We start from the raw sequence: 10,959 nt of genomic DNA, 5'->3' as shown, positions 1-10,959 counted from the left end.
GCAGGTGTGATATATGTGCAATGTTCCGCAGGTGTGATATATGTGCAATGTTCCGCAGGTGTGATATATGTGCAATGTTCCGCAGGTGTGATATATGTGCAATGGTCCGCAGGTGTGATATATGTGCAATGTTCCGCAGGTGTGATATATGTGCAATGTTCCGCAGGTGTGATATATGTGCAATGTTCCGCAGGTGTGGTATATGTGCAATGTTCTGCAGGTGTGGTATATGTGCAATGTTCTGCAGGTGTGGTATATGTGCAATGTTCTGCAGGTGTGATATATGTGCAATGTTCTGCAGGTGTGATATATGTGCAATGTTCTGCAGGTGTGATATATGTGCAATGTTCCGCAGGTGTGATATATGTGCAATGTTCCGCAGGTGTGATATATGTGCAATGTTCTGCAGGTGTGGTATATGTGCAATGTTCTGCAGGTGTGATATATGTGCAATGTTCTGCAGGTGTGATATATGTGCAATGGTCCGCAGGTGTGATATATGTGCAATGTTCCGCAGGTGTGATATATGTGCAATGTTCCGCAGGTGTGATATATGTGCAGTGTTCCGCAGGTGTGATATATGTGCAATGTTCCACAGGTGTGATATATGTGCAGTGTTCCGCAGGTGTGATATATGTGCAATGTTCCGCAGGTGTGATATATGTGCAATGTTCCGCAGGTGTGATATATGTGCAATGTTCCGCAGGTGTGATATATGTGCAGTGTTCCGCAGGTGTGATATATGTGCAATGTTCCGCAGGTGTGATATATGTGCAATGTTCCGCAGGTGTGATATATGTGCAATGTTCCGCAGGTGTGATATATGTGCAATGTTCCGCAGGTGTGATATATGTGCAATGTTCTGCAGGTGTGATATATGTGCAGTGTTCCGCAGGTGTGATATATGTGCAATGTTCCGCAGGTGTGATATATGTGCAATGTTCCGCAGGTGTGATATATGTGCAATGTTCCGCAGGTGTGGTATATGTGCAATGTTCCGCAGGTGTGATATATGTGCAATGTTCTGCAGGTGTGATATATGTGCAATGTTCTGCAGGTGTGGTATATGTGCAATGTTCTGCAGGTGTGATATATGTGCAATGTTCTGCAGGTGTGATATATGTGCAATGTTCCGCAGGTGTGATATATGTGCAATGTTCCGCAGGTGTGATATATGTGCAATGTTCCGCAGGTGTGATATATGTGCAATGTTCCGCAGGTGTGATATATGTGCAATGTTCCGCAGGTGTGATATATGTGCAATGTTCCGCAGGTGTGATATATGTGCAATGGTCCGCAGGTGTGATATATGTGCAATGTTCCGCAGGTGTGATATATGTGCAATGTTCTGCAGGTGTGGTATATGTGCAATGTTCCGCAGGTGTGATATATGTGCAGTGTTCCGCAGGTGTGATATATGTGCAGTGTTCCGCAGGTGTGATATATGTGCAGTGTTCCGCAGGTGTGATATATGTACATTCCACAAAATAGTGAGAGTAAAAGTCTGTAATTATCTCTGTAATCTTCCTTGTTCTATATGTGCAGTAAGAGATACTAAGTAGCAGATATGTATCAATACTGCTTTCCAATCACACAAAGTATCCAATCAGGGGTAATCCCTGTTACTCTGCTGGGAAGTTACAAAGTTATTCTCTTGGCCCTTAGTGGGCAGCTGCGCCAATGCTGGTAAGAAAGCTGTAGGGATATCCGCAATCCCATCGTTGTAAACTACCACATATGATGGTCCATAGGCCGGACTTTGGAATTACCGTGAAAGCCAGCTATCAATGTGCGCGGCCAGGGAGCCGCCGCATGTGTATATGGTCGCCTTGACGCCTGTCATAACTCCCTAGCCGGCATTCCGGTGTCGGGATTGTGACCGGCGGCCGCAATAACTACGTCCCCCGCTCACCTGATGTATATGGTTATAGCAGATGCCAGGCTCTGTTGTTACCCCCTTGGTCGGTCAACTCCTGTGAGTAAAAGTCCGCCGGTCACCAGCTCGTCACATGGGGATGGGTAGTGCCGCGCGTGAGGCCGACTTCTTGTCCAGTGAGATGCGGCCAACAGCGTTCAACCGACTGACCGCTCCACAGTCCCGGGCTCCAGGGGGTATCCGGAAGGAGGGTACCAGCAGTGCAATCAGGTGTAAATGTAAGTTCAGGATCTGGTATCTGCTGGTATAGATGTCAGGATAGTGGTTACGGTAATAATGCACACGGCGTGGGGAGCGTCCGTACAGCATCAGAGCTCTAAACTAGGTCCCTGTCTCTCTTTGGTCCGGGACTGGCTATTGGCGCTATCATCATCTATTTACCCTTGTGGCATTCGGGTGGTGACGGGCCCCTAGGATAGCTGCTGCCACGTTCCAGCTGTGTGTAACCCTTCTGCTCCACGGGAGGTTTCTGTCCTCCCTGAGCTCGCCTTAGGACACCTGCGTTACGGTTTGACAGGTGTACCGCCCCAGTCACACTCCCCACCACAGGCGTACCGCCCCAGTCACACTCCCCACCGCAGGCGTACCGCCCCAGTCACACTCCCCACCGCAGGCGTACCGCCCCAGTCACACTCCCCACCGCAGGCGTACCGCCCCAGTCACACTCCCCACCGCAGGTGTACCGCCCCAGTCACACTCCCCACCGCAGGTGTACCGCCCCAGTCACACTCCCCACCGCAGGTGTACCACCCCAGTCACACTCCCCACCTCAGGTGTACCGCCCCAGTCACACTCCCCACCACAGGTGTACCGCCCCAGTCACACTCCCCACCACAGGTGTACCGCCCCAGTCACACTCCCACCACAGGTGTTCCTCCCCAGTCACACACAGGCGTACCGCCCCAGTCACACTTCCCACCACAGGTGTACCGCCCCAGTCACACTCCCCACCACAGGTGTACCGCCCCAGTCACACTCCCCACCACAGGTGTACCGCCCCAGTCACACTCCCCACCACAGGTGTACCGCCCCAGTCACACTCCCACCACAGGTGTTCCTCCCCAGTCACACACAGGCGTACCGCCCCAGTCACACTCCCCACTACAGGCGTACCGCCCCAGTCACACTTCCCACCACAGGTGTACCGCCCCAGTCACACCCCCACCGCAGGTGTACCGCCCCAGTCACACTCCCCACCACAGGTGTACCGCCCCAGTCACACTCCCCACCACAGGCGTACCGCCCCAGTCACACTCCCCACCACAGGTGTTCCTCCCCAGTCACACACAGGCGTACCGCCCCAGTCACACTTCCCACCACAGGTGTACCGCCCCAGTCACACTCCCCACCACAGGTGTACCGCCCCAGTCACACTCCCCACCACAGGTGTACCGCCCCAGTCACACTCCCCACCACAGGTGTACCGCCCCAGTCACACTCCCACCACAGGTGTTCCTCCCCAGTCACACACAGGCGTACCGCCCCAGTCACACTCCCCACTACAGGCGTACCGCCCCAGTCACACTTCCCACCACAGGTGTACCGCCCCAGTCACACCCCCACCGCAGGTGTACCGCCCCAGTCACACTCCCCACCACAGGTGTACCGCCCCAGTCACACTCCCCACCACAGGCGTACCGCCCCAGTCACACTCCCCACCACAGGTGTTCCTCCCCAGTCACACACAGGCGTACCGCCCCAGTCACACTCCCCACCACAGGTGTACCGCCCCAGTCACACTCCCCACCACAGGTGTACCGCCCCAGTCACACCCCCACCACAGGCGTACCGCCCCAGTCACACTCCCCTCCACAGGCGTACCGCCCCAGTCACACTCCCCACCACAGGCGTACCGCCCCAGTCACACTCCCCACCACAGGCGTACCGCCCCAGTCACACTCCCCTCCACAGGCGTACCGCCCCAGTCACACTCCCCTCCACAGGCGTACCGCTCCAGTCACACTCCCCACCACAGGTGTACCGCCCCAGTCACACCACCACCACAGGTGTACCGCCCCAGTCACACTCCCCACCGCAGGCGTACCGCCCCAGTCACACTCCCCACCACAGGTGTACCGCCCCAGTCACACTCCCACCACAGGTGTTCCTCCCCAGTCACACACAGGCGTACCGCCCCAGTCACACTCCCCACCACAGGTGTACCGCCCCAGTCACACTCCCCACCACAGGTGTACCGCCCCAGTCACACTCCCCACCACAGGTGTACTGCCCCAGTCACACTCCCCACCACAGGTGTACCGCCCCAGTCACACTCCCACCACAGGTGTTTCTCCCCAGTCACACACAGGCGTACCGCCCCAGTCACACTCCCCACCACAGGTGTACCGCCCCAGTCACACCCCCACCACAGGTGTACCGCCCCAGTCACACTCCCCACCACAGGTGTACCGCCCCAGTCACACTCCCCACCACAGGTGTACCGCCCCAGTCACACTCCCCACCACAGGTGTACCGCCCCAGTCACACTCCCCACCACAGGTGTACCGCCCCAGTCACACTCCCCACCACAGGTGTACCGCCCCAGTCACACTCCCACCACAGGTGTTCCTCCCCAGTCACACACAGGTGTACCGCCCCGGTCACACTCCCCACTACAGGCGTACCTCCCCAGTCACACTTCCCACCACAGGTGTACCGCCCCAGTCACACCCCCACCGCAGGTGTACCGCCCCAGTCACACTCCCCACCGCAGGCGTACCGCCCCAGTCACACTCCCCTCCACAGGCGTACCGCCCCAGTCACACTCCCCACCGCAGGCTTACCGCCCCAGTCACACTCCCCACCGCAGGTGTACCGCCCCAGTCACACTCCCACCACAGGTGTTCCTCCCCAGTCACACACAGGCGTACCGCCCCAGTCACACTCCCCACCACAGGTGTACCGCCCCAGTCACACTCCCCACCACAGGTGTACCGCCCCAGTCACACTCCCCACCACAGGTGTACCGCCCCAGTCACACTCCCCACCACAGGTGTACCGCCCCAGTCACACTCCCACCACAGGTGTTTCTCCCCAGTCACACACAGGCGTACCGCCCCAGTCACACTCCCCACCACAGGTGTACCGCCCCAGTCACACCCCCACCACAGGTGTACCGCCCCAGTCACACTCCCCACCACAGGTGTACCGCCCCAGTCACACTCCCCACCACAGGTGTACCGCCCCAGTCACACTCCCCACCACAGGTGTACCGCCCCAGTCACACTCCCACCACAGGTGTTCCTCCCCAGTCACACACAGGTGTACCGCCCCGGTCACACTCCCCACTACAGGCGTACCGCCCCAGTCACACTTCCCACCACAGGTGTACCGCCCCAGTCACACCCCCACCGCAGGTGTACCGCCCCAGTCACACTCCCCACCGCAGGCGTACCGCCCCAGTCACACTCCCCTCCACAGGCGTACCGCCCCAGTCACACTCCCCACCGCAGGCTTACCGCCCCAGTCACACTCCCCACCGCAGGCGTACCGCCCCAGTCACACTCCCCACCGCAGGTGTACCGCCCCAGTCACACTCCCCACCTCAGGGGTACCGCCCCAGTCACACTCCCACCACAGGTGTTCCTCCCCAGTCACACATAGGCGTACCGCCCCAGTCACACTCCCCGCCACAGGTGTACCGCCCCAGTCACACCCCCACCACAGGTGTACCGCCCCAGTCACACCCCCACCACAGGTGTACCGCCTCAGTCAAACTCCCCACCACAGGTGTACCGCCCCAGTCACACTCCCCACCACAGGTGTACCGCCCCAGTCACACTCCCACCACAGGTGTTTCTCCCCAGTCACACACAGGCGTACCGCCCCAGTCACACTCCCCACCACAGGTGTACCGCCCCAGTCACACCCCCACCACAGGTGTACCGCCCCAGTCACACTCCCCACCACAGGTGTACAGCCCCAGTCACACCCCCACCACAGGTGTACCGCCCCAGTCACACTCCCCACCACAGTCGTACCGCCCCAGTCACACTCCCCACCGCAGGTGTACCGCCCCAGTCACACTCCCACCACAGGTGTTCCTCCCCAGTCACACTCCCCACCACAGGCGTACCGCCCCAGTCACACTCCCACCACAGGTGTTCCTCCCCAGTCACACTCCCCACCACAGGCGTACCGCCCCAGTCACACTCCCACCGCAGGTGTACCGCCCCAGTCACACTCCCACCACAGGTGTTCCTCCCCAGTCACACTCCCCACCACAGGCGTACCGCCCCAGTCACACTCCCACCACAGGTGTACCGCCCCAGTCACACTCCCACCTGCCACTGCCTTTGATTTTCCTTCACTTCTCGGCCTGAATCATCATGGCGCGCTGTTCTGCGTGGCTAATATCGGCGGCGATATGTAAATGTCTGCATTCGCATTGCAATCGCAGCCTGACATAAAACACCCACTTCCCCGTACTCACATCCGTATACATTAGCAACGCAGCGAAACAATTAGTAACATGGGACCCATACGCACAGGCAGGACAGACCTCACTCAGGAATAGCTCACTTCTGCGCACGCTATGAGGCCTCAGCAGGCGTCTGGTATTGCAGTGAATAATTTATGCACGCCCCTGCAATGGCGTTGATACGCACTGACACGCCTGCGTTCACACAACCACCCCCCCATCACCTCCCACAATCTGTACTTCCTGTCACTCACTCTGTCATGGGTCTACATACACTCATATATACACACTCATACACTGTACACACACACACTCATATATACACACTCATACACTGTACACACACACACTCATATATACACACTCATATATACACACTCATACACTGTACACACACACACTCATATATACACACTCATATATACACACTCATACACTGTACACACACACTCATATATACACACTCATATATACACACTCATACACTGTACACACACTCATATACACACTCATACACTGTGCACACACACTCATATATATATACACTCATACACTGTACACACACTCATATACACACTCATACACTGTGCACATAAACTCATATATATACACTCATACACTGTGCACACACTCATATACACACTCATACACTGTGCACATAAACTCATATATACACATTCATACACTGTGCACACACACTCATATATATATATACACTCATACACTGTGCACAAACACTCATATACACACTCATACACTGTGCACACACACTCATATATACACACTCATACACTGTGCACACACACTCATATATATATACACTCATACACTGTGCACACACACTCATATATACACACTCATACACTGTGCACATAAACTCATATATATACACTCATACACTGTGCACACACACTCATATATACACACTCATACACTGTGCACACACACTCATATATATATATATACACTCATACACTGTGCACACACACTCATATACACACTCATACACTGTGCAAACACACACTCATATATACACACTCATACACTGTGCAAACACACACTCATATATACACACTCATACACTGTGAACACACACTCATATATATACACTCATACACTGTGCACACACACTCATATATATACACTCATACACTGTGCACACACACTCATATATATACACTCATACACTGTGCACACACACTCATATATATACACTCATACACTGTGCACACACACTCATATATACACACTCATACACTGTGCACACACACTCATATATACACACTCATACACTGTGCAAACACACACTCATATATACACACTCATACACTGTGCACACACACTCATATACACACTCATACACTGTGCACATAAACTCATATATATACACTCATACACTGTGCACACACACTCATATACACACTCATACACTGTGCACACACACTCATATATACACACTCATACACTGTGCAAACACACACTCATATATACACACTCATACACTGTACGCACACTCATATATACACACTCATACACTGTGCAAACACACACTCATATATACACACTCATACACTGTACGCACACTCATATATACACACTCATACACTGTACACACACACTCATATACACACTCATACACTGTACACACACTCATATACACTAGAGATGGGGCCTGGCTTAGAATTCAAAATGAGGAAAACATCATTCTCCTGCTGTCGGATTCTCGCAGGTTTTGGATTGTATATAAGTCGCTCCTCGTGGTGATCTGCGCCATTTGCTTGCTGAGTTTTGGGCTGTGTTACGTTGAGGGAGAGCTGTGCACTGTCCAGGGGCTGTATTATTATCATTGCTCATCCAGGAGTGTGCTGTGCTGTACATAAAGGGTTGTGCTGCCCGTCCACAGGCTGTAAAAAAAAGTAACTATCCAAAGTACTGTGACGCTGTCAGTCAGTAATACCGCAGTGTAATATATATACAAGTACTGTGACGCTGTCAGTCAGTAATACCGCAGTGTAATATACATACAAGTACTGTGACGCTGTCAGTCAGTAATACCGCAGTGTAATATACATACAAGTACTGTGACGCTGTCAGTCAGTAATACCGCAGTGTAATATACATACAAGTACTGTGACGCTGTCAGTCAGTAATACCGCAGTGTAATATACATACAAGTACTGTGACGCTCTAGGTTCATCATACCACAGTGTAATATACATACAAGTACTGTGACGCTGTCAGTCAGTAATACCGCAGTGTAATATACATACAAGTACTGTGACGCTGTCGGTCAGTAATACCGCAGTGTAATATACATACAAGTACTGTGACGCTGTCAGTCAGTAATACCGCAGTGTAATATATATACAAGTACTGTGACGCTGTCAGTCAGTAATACCGCAGTGTAATATACATACAAGTACTGTGACGCTGTCAGTCAGTAATACCGCAGTGTAATATACATACAAGTACTGTGACGCTCTAGGTTCATCATACCGCAGTGTAATATACATACAAGTACTGTGACGCTGTCAGTCAGTAATACCGCAGTGTAATATACATACAAGTACTGTGACGCTGTCAGTCAGTAATACCGCAGTGTAATATATATACAAGTACTGTGACGCTGTCAGTCAGTAATACCGCAGTGTAATATACATACAAGTACTGTGACGCTGTCAGTCAGTAATACCGCAGTGTAATATACATACAAGTACTGTGACGCTCTAGGTTCATCATACCGCAGTGTAATATACATACAAGTACTGTGACGCTGTCAGTCAGTAATACCGCAGTGTAATATACATACAAGTACTGTGACGCTGTCGGTCAGTAATACCGCAGTGTAATATACATACAAGTACTGTGACGCTGTCAGTCAGTAATACCGCAGTGTAATATATATACAAGTACTGTGACGCTGTCAGTCAGTAATACCGCAGTGTAATATATATACAAGTACTGTGACGCTGTCAGTCAGTAATACCGCAGTGTAATATATATACAAGTACTGTGACACTGTCAGTCAGTAATACCGCAGTGTAATATACATACAAGTACTGTGACGCTGTCAGTCAGTAATACCGCAGTGTAATATACATACAAGTACTGTGACGCTGTCAGTCAGTAATACCGCAGTGTAATATACATACAAGTACTGTGACGCTGTCAGTCAGTAATACCGCAGTGTAATATACATACAAGTACTGTGACGCTCTAGGTTCATCATACCACAGTGTAATATACATACAAGTACTGTGACGCTGTCAGTCAGTAATACCGCAGTGTAATATACACACAAGTACTGTGACGCTGTCGGTCAGTAATACCGCAGTGTAATATACATACAAGTACTGTGACGCTGTCAGTCAGTAATACCGCAGTGTAATATATATACAAGTACTGTGACGCTGTCAGTCAGTAATACCGCAGTGTAATATACATACAAGTACTGTGACGCTGTCAGTCAGTAATACCGCAGTGTAATATACATACAAGTACTGTGACGCTCTAGGTTCATCATACCGCAGTGTAATATACATACAAGTACTGTGACGCTGTCAGTCAGTAATACCGCAGTGTAATATACATACAAGTACTGTGACGCTGTCAGTCAGTAATACCGCAGTGTAATATATATACAAGTACTGTGACGCTGTCAGTCAGTAATACCGCAGTGTAATATACATACAAGTACTGTGACGCTGTCAGTCAGTAATACCGCAGTGTAATATACATACAAGTACTGTGACGCTCTAGGTTCATCATACCGCAGTGTAATATACATACAAGTACTGTGACGCTGTCAGTCAGTAATACCGCAGTGTAATATACATACAAGTACTGTGACGCTGTCGGTCAGTAATACCGCAGTGTAATATACATACAAGTACTGTGACGCTGTCAGTCAGTAATACCGCAGTGTAATATACATACAAGTACTGTGACGCTGTCAGTCAGTAATACCGCAGTGTAATATACATACAAGTACTGTGACGCTGTCAGTCAGTAATACCGCAGTGTAATATACATACAAGTACTGTGACGCTGTCAGTCAGTAATACCGCAGTGTAATATACATACAAGTACTGTGACGCTGTCAGTCAGTAATACCGCAGTGTAATATATATACAAGTACTGTGACGCTGTCAGTCAGTAATACCGCAGTGTAATATATATACAAGTACTGTGACGCTGTCAGTCAGTAATACCGCAGTGTAATATACATACAAGTACTGTGACGCTGTCGGTCAGTAATATCGCAGTGTAATATACATACAAGTACTGTGACGCTGTCGGTCAGTAATACCGCAGTGTAATATACATACAAGTACTGTGACGCTGTCAGTCAGTAATACCGCAGTGTAATATATATACAAGTACTGTGACGCTGTCAGTCAGTAATACCGCAGTGTAATATACATACAAGTACTGTGACGCTGTCAGTCAGTAATACCGCAGTGTAATATACATACAAGTACTGTGACGCTGTCAGTCAGTAATACCGCAGTGTAATATACATACAAGTACTGTGACGCTGTCAGTCAGTAATACTGCAGTGTAATAATTATACAAGTACTGTGACGCTGTCAGTCAGTAATAC

The sequence above is a fragment of the Taudactylus pleione genome, unplaced genomic scaffold (genome assembly GCF_031769625.1).
Source record: "Taudactylus pleione unplaced genomic scaffold, aTauple2 ptg002292l, whole genome shotgun sequence".
In the NCBI taxonomy this organism is placed as follows: domain Eukaryota; kingdom Metazoa; phylum Chordata; class Amphibia; order Anura; family Myobatrachidae; genus Taudactylus; species Taudactylus pleione.
Note: the sequence above shows the minus strand (reverse complement) of the source record.